Genomic DNA, 9,539 nt, shown 5'->3' with positions numbered 1-9,539 from the left:
GAGAGGAGAGGTGGGGAGGGAAGAGAGGGGAGGGGAGGGAACAAAAAAGGGTCATGTGGGCAGCAGCTGTATGGAAACATGCAAAATCTAAAAACATAAGCAAAATGTCATCAGTAGTATTTATACAGATTAAACAAGCTCTATTTAAATAACAAGCCTCAATACATCTTCTTTCATTTTATACTGGATTACCTCTACTTCTTTCATCCATGACACCCCAACCAGCCCCCACTGCCCAGCAACTGCTCCCCACTGGCTGGTCCCATCTTCCCAGGGCTAAACAACCATGCTTTGCTGGCTCCATCCTGGCCTGTCGCTTTTTGCTGGGGTGCTTGGCCATTCCTCAGGTCTCCTTTAAATATCCTGCTGCCCGAGTGAGTTTTGAGAGTTCTCTGTGCCCTTAAAAAGATCAAATCTAGGCCGAGTGCGGTGGCCCACGCCTGTAATCCCAACACTTTGGGAGGCCAAAGAAGGAGGATCACAAGGTCAAGAGATCGAGACCATTATGGCTAACATGGTGAAACCTTGTCTCTACTAAAAATACAAGAATTAGAAGGCTGTGGTGGCGTGCACCTGTAGTCCCAGCTACTCGGGAGGCTGAGGCAGGAGAATGGCTTGAACCCAGGAGGTGGGGGTCTCAGTGAGCCGAGACTGACTGCACTCTACCTTGGCAACCCCGGGGAAAAAAAAAAAAAAAGATCAAATCTACATTTTAACATGAATCCTTTCAAGTTGTTCCCTTGTTTAAAAATCTTCAAATGGTTCTTGTCACTGAAACTAACATCTAAATTCCTTATAGTGCCATCGGGGCATGGGATGACCTCAGCCTTGTCTCCGTTTGCAGATCCATCTCCCTTTACCCACGGTCCCCATCACAGCAGCTTCTCGGGCTTCAGGGGCTTGCCATGCCCTGTGCACTTCGCCTTCTCACTTTACCAACTTGCCAAACCCCTGTGCACAGGCACCTGCTCCTTTGTGAAAATGAGTCACCTGGAGAAATGAGATGTATCTATAACGATGGAACCCTAAGACATGATCTTTCCAATGACTAGTACCAAGGGAAATGTTATGGGCATGTCTGTATCTAGATAAAGATCTATATCTAGAAATAAATGCATACTGACACAACTAACTTTGGAATTAGAAGCTATGCTGCTGAGAGCGTACAAGGTTGCATATTTCTGGGAAGCTATTTGTTAATTAGTGCCAGATAGGAGGTTAAAATCTCTGACCAAAAAAAAAGTGTTTTTTTTTTTTTCTTTACACCTGCAGGTTTTGCACATGGCTTAGAAATGAAAGCCAAGGATAGAATTTGAGTTAGGAATACCTGACTGGGGAGAAAAACAGACAGGTGTTCAGAGAGGAAGGATGAAAACAGCAGCTGGAGACTCCTGAGAGCTGGGGGAGGGCTCCGTTCAGGGAGAGGAAGTGGAGAACCATGACAAAGCCAGGACCTGGGGGGCAGGGCTGAGGACTCTGCACTGGGCAGCTGGCGGCTTGCACAGAGAGAGGAACCTGGTGGAGAGGTCAAGGCAGGAGCAGCTTCCGCAGGATAGGAGAGCAAGGCAAGGAAACTAAGGCAGCCAGTGTGGGTCCCTCACTCAAGAAGCAGTGTGGAAGGAAACAGCTCCCTTTGAGGCTGATAGGACCGTCTGAAAGATCAGGGAGAGAAGTAGTCTCTGGCCCCTGACTCTGCTCCTCAGTCAGCCTGGGATGTGCAGAGCCCAATATCCCCAGCCCTGGCTTGCAGGGGTAGGGGTTGTGCCAAGGCCAGGGGCCACCGTGAGTGAGGGCAACTCCAGAGTCCCACAGCCCCAGCCAGCTGGGCCTCAGCCCTCTGCCCAGATCCAGGCACAGCCCATAACTTCCTTGAGATTAAAAAAAAATAAAAGACCCCTCAGGGACACACAGAGTCTTAGAGGTACAGTCACTGTCACCACCAAGGAAAAACAGTGAAAGAAAAAAATATGAACGATTAGCTCTCTACACCGAAAATGTCTTCCTTCCTTAGAAGAATCCAATCTTCACTCCCTTCACCACTGAATAAGAGGATCGCAGACCTCCCCAAGAAGCTGCACGGGCTCTGTTTAAACCAGAGCTCACTTGAAATTCACAAAGAAGCCAATAGGCTTTTAAAAACTGAACAACCAAAGCAGCCTATCCTGTCCCTTCTTACCTGAGCTGCCTCCCCGTATCAGGCAACCCCTTAACTGGAATCATTGTCTCAAAGTCTTTGTAGAAACCCCAACCCAAGAAAACAATCTTAAGGACAGCAACAACTCTTTAGATTGACATGTTAAGTATTTTAAAATACTGCACACCGTTTAGTACTAATGGATATCAGGACCATACTATTCACTACACATTGGAGGAATAAGAGTAATCTGTGGATTATCTCTCTCTGTTCCTGTAATATCTCCTCCAGAAGTTTGCCAACATGCCTAAAATTTCTGCAAAAATGTACGATGTTGCCCTTAAAGAAGTAGCTTTTAAAGTTTTTTGAAGTAACATAGGTCTTTTAGAAATGTAAGCAAAACCTCATATATAATTCATAGAAAAGCCGTGATTCTTTAGAGGCTATGGACTATGACATTTCTGTGGTTAGAAGTTTTGAATATCATCCATGCTGATCTTTGTTTAAAATTTTGATATTTTGAAGTTCATCATGGAGTTTTTGCCTACATTTGTGTTCTTGGAAATATTGCATTAAAATATTATCTTGACTACTTTTCTGACCCCCCTTAAATTTTGCACGACTTCCCATTTGATTCACTCTAGTCCTTGCCCATCTGCGTCTGCCTCAGTGTTCAATTTTCAAATGGCTGGAGCTGTTCACTGTTTCAAGGAAAACATTAAAATAATGAGAATGGTGTCAGGTGCTGCTGGACACACAGACTGTGATATTGTAAAATACATATTTGGTCGTTGGCCCTGTTTCCTGGCATACAACTCTTAAAATCCTTACCATCTCCACAGTGATGCCTTTATATGCTCACGAGTTGACTGGTGGCTGAAGGCCCCTAGGGAACTTCAGGATGAGAGAGATCACTGGAAAGACCAGGGCTGGATTAGAGGGTTGGGACTTTTGGCCTCAACCTCCCGTGAGGGAGAGGAGCGGAAGGTGAAGTGATCACCAATGTCCAGTGGTTTAATCACTCATGCCCACATAATGAAGCCTCTGTAAAAGCCCAACAGGTCAGGGTTGGGAGAGCTTCCAAACAGCTGAACCCTTGGAGGTTCCTGAAGGCTGATGCAGCTAGTGAGGGCATAGAAGTTCCACGCCCCTTCCCATAGTTCACCCTAAATGTCTCCTCTCTGTATCCTTTGTAGTATTGTTTATAACAAACCAGTAAACACAAGAGTGGTTTAGAATTCATTGGGGACAGGCTTGTAGTTGTCCTAAAAGGAAGTAGCTCCTGCAGGGGCTTGAAAATATCAGGCTCAGGGCCAGGGCTTCGCCTCCCGTGCTGTTGAGCTGATCTGGGTGGAGTTTTCCCCAGGGTTGGGTTGGTGGAGTGTGGGTGGGACCCTCATTTGGGGGCACCTGGAGACATCTTCTTTGCTAGCCTGCCATATTCCCCCATAGGAGCCTGTATATGGCTGTACTCTGGGTGACACAGGGGACATGCTCTTACCCACTGATGCCCACAGGCACTGGAAGCTGGCAGCACCGTGTCTGTGCCCAGTTGCCTGGAGTGAAGGTCTATGTAGATGGAAGCATTCTGCTCCCCACCGCATTCATTCATCCATCCTTCACTTGTTCAATTCATTGATGACCAACAGATCTTCACGGAGTGCCTGCCATGCTCTGGGCCCTGCTCTAGGCACACGGCTGAAGCTGCTATTATAGAACATTCTGATTCTCAGCTGCTTCTGTCTCACCCCCCGGCCCTTCACCCTCACTCTCTCCGCTGGCTGGCAGCATCCTCTTCAGCAGAGGCAGCCCCAGGGACATTTCTAAGAGATGGTGGAGAAAGCCTCGAGGAAGTTCCTCCTCCTTCTTCTGATCCGTTTCTCTCTCTCACCTTCTCTCTGTTTCTCTTCTCTCTCCTTCTCTCCCTAATTGGGTCCATCCCCTCCTCTCCCCGCCCCTCTCCTTTCTTTCCTCTCTCCTCCTCCTTCCCCTTCTGATCCCTTCCTCTGGTTCTCCCTCTTTCCAGGTCTCTCTCTCCTGTCCTTCTCAACTCTCTGTTTCTTCTTTAGTCTTACACACACACACACACACACACACACACACACACACACACACACACACCCTATAGCCGTCATTGCCCGAGATAACTGTATTAGAGACATGTACCTGCTCTGAGGCTCTGCATGTGAGGGGAATGGAGAAGCCCCTAAGATGCTTCTGAAAGTGTGGCCCACCTGCCCGTCCTTTCTTATCTCCATTTGCAGCACCACGGTTTCAGCACCTCTGGCAGCCTGGACCCTGGGCCTGGGAGGAAGGTGGGACTGGGCCAGTGCAGGGGCTGGCCCTGCTCAGAAGGTGGCATCAGGAGGAGGCTATGACAGGAGGGTGGCCTATGTAAGCTTGGGGTGCTCCTGAGGAACTGCGTGCTTAGCATAGCCATCACTGGGGGCTCTAGAGATGTTTCTGGGGGATGGGATGGCATGGCCAACTTGTGGGTGGATGGGATGGCATGGCCAGCTTGTGGGTGGATGGGATGGCATGGCCAGCTTGTGGGTGGATGGGATGGCATGGCCAGCTGCGCCCTGGCAGGTGGAGCCCTCACCATCCCTCCCAACGGCCCAGCTCAGCCACTGACTGCTGGAGCCTGGAAGGAAGGAGTTTCCACTTTGCTCCGACAGCTCTCATTGCAGGCCTGAGGTTGTTCGGGTGAGGACGGAGCCGCAGGCAGAGCCCCTCTACCCTCCGGTGCATTACTCTACCAGGTGTTTATTTTGAGCCAAAGTGCAGCCGTATAAAAATGGAGTTCGCTCTTTTGGTGGTTGGCCATGGCTATGAAGGAGCAGAATCGGATAAAAATAAATATTGGCTGGTAAAGAGAAGGTATAAATTGCTAAAAATACTTCTATTTGAAATTCAAAGGGAATTCTTGTTTAGAATCGGTATTCTGGATAGGGGTCTTAGATTCTTTCTCCTATTTAGGTTAAACACGGAACAGCAACATGTGATTATATCATTAGGATATTGTCACAAGCGGAATCAGTGTAGTATCTTTACCTTTGCATTGCTAAATTCTGAAATTTTTCTTAATCTTGAGACATATCTGGATGGAAAACATCCACTTATTTTTTCTGCCTCTGATTTTGCAGTTATGCAAAAGGTCACGGTTTTGAATCTGGGATGGAAGTTACATGTAGGTTAAGACTCAAGAATTTGTAAAGGATGAACAAAAACATTGTCCTCTCCTGATTCTTTCTATGAAGGCTGTGGCCTCTGGCTCACTGTTTAAATTGGGTCTTCCTATTAATAGACCGATGGACTTTATTCTTTCACTGCAACAGAAAACCTCCTTTTCTTTCAGCTGGAGTGAAGACTGGGGCATGTGTGGTTACATAAAAGGTGGCCAAACACTGAAAAATCAACGGCGGAATCACCAAGCCTGCCAGCCTTCCCATTGTGTGAGCTGACGGACAGTGAAGAGGAAGGACCTGACTGGGGATGGCACGTGCATGGGAGGGATTCATCTTCAATCTACCAGCCCCTGCTGTGTGGGGGGATGCACACCTGAATCACTGAAGATCCAAGTGTGATTTGAATTCTGTGACTTTTTCATATTGGTAAATGTTACCACTATTTTGATTACTGCTATAATCGCATTATTGATTCATTGAATGACTTTAGATTTTTAGCTTTAAAAGGATGGATAAAATTTGACCTGTTTAAATAAAACTTAATTTCAGATGGAGTGGATGATGCACTGATGTTTGGTAGTGTAGTCAAGCGTGTAATTGGGCTCTAAAGATGTAACTGCTGCGCCAGTGGTTCACTAGGAGGAAGAGTGGGTGGCCTGCTTGCTCTTCCACTTACAGATATGTAGATCTCATGTCAGTTGCACAGGGGCTACGTCTGACCCAATCTTTGGTTGGAGAAAAATTTGACAAATGATCTACGAGGACAAAGGGAACACATGGTCTTTGCAGTGGAGGCAGGACAGGGCACTAGTGCCCTGCCAAGGCTGTTTGTATTTGGATCCTCAAAGGACAAGGGATAAACTCCAGGGTTTGAGGCTGGGCTTCAAAGGTGGTGTGCCGGCTTTGGAAGGTGGAGAACCAGTGAACCAGGAATGAGGATCTATGGCTGCATTTAAACCAAGCCGCCCCATCCCCAATTAATTTCTTAATACACAGGAAAAACTTCCCACATTGTACTGGCTAAAAAATCACAGAGTTTCATCACCTGTGTGTTTTCAACAATCTCATGTTCCCACTCAAGAAATATAAACAATAAGTCGGAGTATTTAGTGAATAGACTCCATATCCTAGTGGAGGGTAACCAGGCACACAGTGGGGTCTCAGCTCACAAAGCCTCCAGCAGGCTCTGACCAGGTCCACTTGGATTAGACCACGTGTCATGCCAGACTCTCCTGAGTCCCTCCCGAGTAATTGCTAAAATTTCACACTTTCTGACCTAAAATGAGAGATGTGGCATTTGAAGCTAAATTCTTTGGATTGTGTAATGAAAATAGCCAGTGTGGTAGCAAGAAGGTTTGGGAGACTCCGAAGCTCAATCTATTGTACCGACTGGGATCTAGATTTGATATAACTTGAATTTATGCAGCACCCGCTATGTGCAGCGCATCACAGTGGAAGAGACAGGCTCCGACCTCAAGGAGTTGCAGCTGTTAGAGAGAGGGAGTTCATTAGGGAGGGCTTCCAGGAGAAAGGGAATGCAGACATCAGCCGGAGCAGCAGTCAGTACAGGAAGGTGAAGAAGTGAGCATCTTGGCAGACACTAACACGTCAGCCACCCTAAGTCAAGAACCTGTGGTTAGAGACCCTGAGGATGTGACTGCATCCAGGGTTTGGGTGACGAAGCTTAGGCAATGGAGTGTCTGGACACAGGGGAACCACTGAGGGGGCAGGTGCGGTGAACAGACTGTTCTGGTTCTCTCCTGCTGTCGAACCACCCAGAAAGCCAGCGGCTTGGAAGAAACACCTTTCACATTTCCTGCCTGAACTCAGCTGCGTAGTTTTTACATAGAGGTCTCTGTGCTGAGAATGTCTGGAGGTTTGTTTGATGGAACTGGACGTCAGTGAGGGTTCACTCACGTGGCTGGCCACAGGTGCTGGTGTCAGCTGGACATTCATCTTGAGCTGTTGATCAGAGCACCTGCCTGGGGCTTCTGCATGGCTTGTGCTTCCCATACATCAACATTGGGAAATGCATGTATATGTGTATTCAAGGTTGATAAACTTAAAACACTGAATTTCACCAAGGTTAATAATCACCTCTATTCATAAAAAAATAAGAACAAGTATTACTCGGAGATTTGATCTTGTTCCTTTAGTACTACATTTGAAAAGTTTCATAATTCACATACAGGTATTGATCGACTTACGACCTATGCAACTTACGACCATTCGACTTTATGACCACAATCGCTAGCCGTGACTGCTCCGTGTCTGGCAGCACAAACGTTGCCCAGCTGGGCGTACGACAGTGCGGACCAGCTTCCGGCAGCACTACCATCTCCGCGTGCACCATTTCAACTGTACATACAGCCTACTCAACTTACGACCAAATCATGTTACGACCAGACTGCTGGTCCCAATAGTGGTTGTAAGTCAAGCACTAGCTGTATAGGAGATTTGATCTCATTCCCTTAGTACTGTTTAAAAAATTTCATAATTCACATGCTTAAATATTTTTTCTTTATATTTATGCTTTCAACAAGTATTTATTCAGCACATTTTATTAGGCCGTGCTGTGCTGTGTTTGGGGACAGGAAAGTGAAGCAAATACTCACGTCCCTTTCCCATGGAGCTCCTCTTCCAAGTGAACAAGCAGAAAGCACATCCAAGCCTGGCACAAACCATGAGCAAGGACAGCACTGGCCAGTCTCTCACAGGAGCCCAGGGGCAGGCAAGGCACAGGGCTGAGTAAGGACCATCTGATCCCATTTTTTTTTTCATTTTTCAACTTTCATTTTGGAGTCAGGAATACATGTGTAGATGTGTTACAGAGGCATATTGCGTGATGCTGAGGTTTGGAGTATGAATGAATCTGTTACCCAGGCAGTGAGAATTTACTGAACAGACAGTTTCTTTTTCAACACTTACCTCCTCCCTCTTTCTCCTTCTTGTATTCCCTAATGTGTATTGTTCCAATTTTTATATCCATGAGTGCTCATTGTTCAGCTCCCACTTATTAATGAGACCATGTAGTATTTTATTTTCTGTTTCTGCATTAGTTTGCTTAGGATAATGATTTCCAGCTGCATCCATGTTGCTACAAAGAACATGATTTTGTTCTTTTTCAGGACTGCATAGTATTCAATGGTGTACATGTACCACAGTTTCTTTATATGTTGATGGGTACCTGGGTTGATTTCATGTCTTTACTACTGAGAATAGTGCTGTGATGAACATATTTATTAGAATGATTCATTTTCTATGGATATATATCAACAGTTGATGTTGGCTATTTATCCTGTATCTTGTGAGCACAATAGTTGACAGGCAGAGACCCACAATAATCAAGTAAACAAATGAAGAGTAATTAAGGCCACTGATTTTGAAATTCAAGAGTTCTGGGTTTAAATCAAGGTTCAGCTTCCTCACAGCCATGTAACTTTGGGCAAGGCACTTACACTTGTAGAACCCCTATTTCCTCACCTATGAAAGGGAAATTTAAAAATGTGGCGCTCTGAAGATTAAAGGGGATGATTCAGTAGTGCTTAGTACCCAGTCCCCAGTCCCCAGCATAGAGCCACTGTTATTATTCTTAAAGGTGATTGGTAACGTAAGAGTGCCCCTGTATCATTGAAACACTCTAGCTGGGGTTTATCTTAAGAGCGATCACTGAAGAATTTAGGTAGAATTGTCAAAATATACAGGAAGGTAATACGACATGTGACAGGCCCTTGAGACCTGGGGAGAGCTGGTCACCTGAGGTCTTAAGACAGAGCAGAGGTGGACAGATTAGAAATCCAGGGCCATAAACATGACCGGGAGCCATGCTAACGCTCTGCCTCTGCTGAGCTCTCTGCTACGGTTTGATGCAGGATTGTAGGACTGAAAAAACCCTGTGCCTGAGGGTTTCCCAGCTGAATGAGCTGTCATCATTATTGCTTTCTCCTCTTTATCCTTGGTTATTGAAACCCATATGTGTGATGTACTGAAATAGGTCAACTATGAACACATTATGTGGCTAAAATCCAATTTTGCCAGCCAGTGACCCATCTAGGAAGACTGTGTTCTTCCCAACTCCTTCTGCATTCTCTCAGAAGCACAACAAGCATGTCACAAATCACTTTCTTGACTGTTAGCAAGGAAATGACTCTCTTGACTTCTCGTGGACTGATCTTCTATTGTGTTTTGCTAACAAACAGGAGTTGAATGAAGCGCAC

At 46.1% G+C, this 9,539-nt stretch overlaps 2 long non-coding RNA genes across 2 annotated transcripts in view; one reads left to right on the top strand and one right to left on the bottom strand.

The window, feature by feature from the left end:
- Positions 1-220: 220 nt before the first annotated feature.
- Positions 221-9,539, bottom strand: part of LOC116538199 — a 19,545-nt gene continuing 10,226 nt past the window's right edge. Inside the window, exons 2-3 of the long non-coding RNA XR_004263550.1 lie at positions 525-529; positions 221-231 (exon numbers count right to left, since the gene is read on the bottom strand). This is a non-coding gene — a long non-coding RNA (uncharacterized LOC116538199). The remainder of the gene's footprint in view (positions 232-524; positions 530-9,539) is intronic.
- Positions 5,103-9,539, top strand: part of LOC116538198 — an 18,481-nt gene continuing 14,044 nt past the window's right edge. The window contains exons 1-2 of the long non-coding RNA XR_004263549.1: positions 5,103-5,113; positions 8,206-8,208. This is a non-coding gene — a long non-coding RNA (uncharacterized LOC116538198). The remainder of the gene's footprint in view (positions 5,114-8,205; positions 8,209-9,539) is intronic.

Source organism: Sapajus apella, unplaced genomic scaffold (assembly GCF_009761245.1).
Source record: "Sapajus apella isolate SASKATOON/1434 unplaced genomic scaffold, GSC_monkey_1.0 scaffold118, whole genome shotgun sequence".
NCBI classification, from domain to species: Eukaryota; Metazoa; Chordata; class Mammalia; order Primates; family Cebidae; genus Sapajus; species Sapajus apella.
This window is presented reverse-complemented; position numbering and strand designations above follow the sequence as displayed.